The sequence below is a fragment of the Rhagoletis pomonella genome, unplaced genomic scaffold (genome assembly GCF_013731165.1).
Source record: "Rhagoletis pomonella isolate Grant_MI unplaced genomic scaffold, Rhpom_1.0 Rhpom_scaffold_00791, whole genome shotgun sequence".
Lineage (NCBI taxonomy): Eukaryota > Metazoa > Arthropoda > Insecta > Diptera > Tephritidae > Rhagoletis > Rhagoletis pomonella.
The window spans coordinates 57,478-61,802 of record NW_023459345.1 but is presented as its reverse complement, the minus strand read 5'-3'; the positions used below and the strand labels follow the sequence as shown (position 1 = coordinate 61,802).

The 4,325-nt window shown below is 34.7% G+C and overlaps 1 long non-coding RNA gene across 1 annotated transcript; it reads right to left on the bottom strand.

Annotated features, from left to right (window-relative positions):
- Positions 1 to 2,274: 2,274 nt before the first annotated feature.
- LOC118751551 lies at positions 2,275 to 3,873 on the bottom strand. The gene is made up of 2 exons (XR_004994547.1): positions 2,812 to 3,873; positions 2,275 to 2,754 (listed from the first exon to the last, which is right to left on the bottom strand). It is a non-coding gene; the product is annotated as an uncharacterized LOC118751551 (long non-coding RNA).
- Positions 3,874 to 4,325: the final 452 nt, after the last annotated feature.

The window sequence follows — 4,325 nt, the reverse complement described above, 5'->3', positions numbered from 1 at the left end:
TTTAAGGAAAAAATGGTATGTAGTGCTAATTTGACACCTAGTCGATAGAATTGAGATATCCAATATGTTACTATGGCATTAATTGTAGCTTTTGACATAAAAATTTGTTGTGAAAGGAAAACATTTTAGCTTTCGTTTTTCTGGAAAAAAATCGACTTGGACATTTTTCGAACAAAATTTAGCATGCCCTTTTGTCGATTAAATTGAGATAACGAAAATCTTAAAACGGCTTTAATTGTAGCTTTTTTGTTGTAAATTTGTTGTGGAAAGAAAAAATGTGTAGCTACGTTTTTTAAGAAAAAATGATATTTAGTACTTACTTGGCACTATACACCTAGTCGATAGAATTGAGATAATGAAAATATTAAAACGGCATCAATTGTAGCTTTTTTGTTGTAAATTTGTTGTGGAAAGAGAAAACTATATAGGTGATGCAGGAGAATGAGTACATAGGCATAGGAATTTTCGGAAAGAGTAGGGGCGGAAGCTCCGCTTCTATTGTGAAAGATATGCAATATATCTTGTGCATATAAGTCCGACTACGTTATCCACAGTGTTTTTGCGCAGAACCAACATCAAAGTTTCCAAAAAACTGCATAATTTATTAATTAACTAGTGCTCGCTAATTTGAAATCTTTATTTTAAATTAAAGTTTAATTCTTTCACTACACTTGTATGTTAAAGTTTTTAAACTCGGCTCACGCGTTTGGACACAAATACCCAACATAATTGTACAAATAACTAAACCGCACCGTATTTCTTAAACTTCCATAAAGTTTATTAATGAGGAAAACCGCTTTTCCTGCAAAAACCTGTAAAACCTATAGACCATGAAGCATCTGGAAGGTAACTTCTATTCATGAAATTCACATATGTACATACACGACAAATTTCATAATTCCGTCCATGCTTTAGCCAACTCTACTAATCTATTAGCTTCCACATCATCTTTCTCATCACTAACCATATTTCTACTTATAAATTTTTTAAATTTTATAATAAAGCAATTATTTTAAAAATGATGTAAATGAAACACTAAAGAAACAAATGTAAACAAACAAACAGCTGTTCACAATTCAGTCAACCATTCACAATAGTACAAATTTTTATCGATCAAGTTACACAATAGCAAAATAAAAGATCATCGAATCGATCGACAAATTTCTATTCTACTGCCAGTCGACACTCGCAATAGGGGCCTAAATCTTGTTCGAAAAACGGTCAACTAAATTTTTCCGAGAAAAACGAATGCGACAAATTTCTTATTTTCAGAACAAATTTTTAAGTCAAAAGGTATAGGGCCTAATTCTGCACCACGTCGAATTTCCGTCGTAGTTACGAAAAAAGAACAGTGGCAACCTTGGCATTCTAGTCTCCGAACTGTTATTCGAATTTTCCAAAATTACGAAAATTCAAGTTTCAAGTGTATGTATTCCGGATCACTTCGCAACAGTTATTCGTAGGTAGTTTTTCCCGAAAGAAGATCAACGTCGGAATCTGCTTAAATTTTTCACATTTAAGTACTGTGAATTAAATAAAATGTATGTACAAAATTGTACAAATACTTTATGCGTTTGTATTTATATGAAATATATGCATAATAGGCCGAGGAACACCAATCCAAGCCAATACGAATTGTTGGTAGAGCTACTCAGCAACAGGAAGGACATTGCACAGGTCGAAGTGATGTGGAAGACTTTTGGAAGCAAGCCGCTAACGAGCTGAATGCTTTGGGACCACCATGCAGGGAGGTTATATATACAATTGATGACAATTTGCTTTAAATTTTTATTAACGTATCTTTTGGTTTCAGACATGGCTTGATTGGAAGAGCTACGTTAAAAAGAAGCTTTCCCACAACAAAATGGAGTCTCGAGCTACTGGGGTAGTTTTAATAAAAGGCCCATAAGCTCCTTAGAAGATAAAGTGATTTCGCTGACCGGGCTAGAAACTTGCACCTCAGGCCTTCAAGGTGGGTTAAGCTTCGGTGGAAGGCAGGAGTTTATCGCGGCATAGAAAAACTATGTGAAATAGAAAAAGAAAAACTGAAGGAATTTAAGCGACATAATGCTGTCAAAGAAATTGCTTTAAGGGAACGCAATAAATTAAAAAAAAAAGCGCCAGAATTAGAAGCTATAGCACTCGAATTAAAACAAGCAAAATTTGAGGCGAGTGAGAGATGTAAATATTAAACGTATATTTTTAGTTGATTATGTTTTTTAGAGAAATGGAATGTTCATATTTATTTTCTTTTTTAATAAATTAAGATAAGAGTTGAAGTAAGGACACAAGTTTTCATTTATTTCCAGATAAGATATATTCTAGGTAAATACTATGTACATTTAAAGCTTTTCTAATGGTTTGGTTACACTCACAACGCAAAAGTTGCAAGAATTCTTTGGCGTGTTCGTTCAGCATCACTCCGAAGATTCTCAAATTCCGGGTCATAATCGGGCTCAATTTCTTCCACATCATCTCTCTCAGGCAACGGTTCAAATTGGTCATCGCGGAAGTGAATACATATGTTGTGGAGAGCACAAGCCACGTTTACAATTTGGCAGGCCTTTAGAGGAACATAATTTAAAGCTCGTTCCCCCAAAACACATCGGAATCGGCTTTTCCACACACCAATTATTCTTTCTACCACACTTCGTGTTTTTGAATGGTAATCATTGAAAATTCTTTCTGGCGACTCTGCAGCTGCACTTCTATAAGGGGTCATAAGCCTAGGTTCGAGTGGGTAGCCGGCATCGCCTAGAAGAATATTTGTTAATATTTATCTGTAAGCTACATGGTACAGCTTTTTACTACCAAGAAGCCACGTGTTAGTATTTCCTTCTCTAAATTGCCGCTTAACTTCCAAATATGGCTATCATGGTTACGTCCTGGATACCGTGCATCTACTGCTCTTATTCTCAACTTATGGTCGCATATCTAAAATAAATTAAAACGTTACGTTCAAAAGTTACATACATACATATCTACTTTGTATATACATAATTATATCAAACTTACTATCATTACATTAATACACAAATTCATAAAAAATAAAGAACACTTTAACTGCTTTATAAATCGAAATTTTGTATGGAAATGTCACTTTAGAGAGCTCTTTGAACCTATTTTATTTTTTATGAATAAGGCCATAAGACTATAACAGCCTTTTCGGTTGAAAAATAGAAACGTCTCCGGCGAAGGTGCTGTTAATTTAACGTGAGTACCGTCATTACACATTACTACTCCTGGAAACATTGCCTTTGAGTAAAAATCTTGTTTTGCTTCTACTACTTCCGACTCGTCCATAATAAAATTTATCAAGATTTGGCAAACCTTCCTTTCAAAAACATTTAATAGCAGCGATATTGTCTTCGATACTGTGGGCTGCGTCATTCCGACATCATAGTCCTTACCAACTCCGTGTTGGTAGCCTCCTTCTGCAAAAAACCTTAAGAAAGCTACCAAGCGGCTCAGACTCGTTATTGATGAACTCTTTGTCGGGCCACCGAACTCTTGATCCAATATTCTTAGCAAATATTTAAAGGAATCTTTGCTTGTCGGAAAGTTCTTTTTAAATCTGAAAGAAACCTAATTGTAATTTTTAAATGTTGATATCTGTCTTACACTTACGCCTTAACATTCAACTGAAAGGGATCGCAGGCGTCTCTAAGTTGTCGTTTTATATTTTCTGCGTTACTCCTTGAATATTCATCTTCTTCGATTAATAAAATACCAGCAGCAATGAATTCCATAATTTTTAGCATTTTTTTTATTGCTACAACGTTTTCTTTGCTTTTTTCTTAAAATAACTCATTCTTGCAACTGCTTTCTATTTTCAAAATAAGCTGTCACTTGAAAGATGTAAATAATAACTTCGAAAATTCGAACAACTTATACATCTCCGTCGGAGAATGGAATGCAAACAATTTTTTCTTCGGAACTTAATTCGGAAATCGGGACTTTTCCCGACGGGGTGCAGAATGTAGCCCATAATTAATGGCATAGTGACATAAAGGATATCTTAATTCTATCGACTACGTGTAAGGAGTCAAAATAGCACTACATACCATTTTTTCTTAAAAAACGAGACTACAATTTTTTTCTTTCCACAACAAATATGCAACAAAAAATCTACAATTATTTACGTTGTACCGTTTTCAATATCTCAATTCTGTCGCCAATGGTGCATGGTTTCAAGTTAGCCCTACCAGAGACTGGCTTGCGTTGAACGCCAACTATTGCATACTCAATCAATACTGCTGCTTTGTATGACTGAGCAGCGCGTTGACTTAGTAGTATCGATACCTAAAAGAAATTACAGGATGACA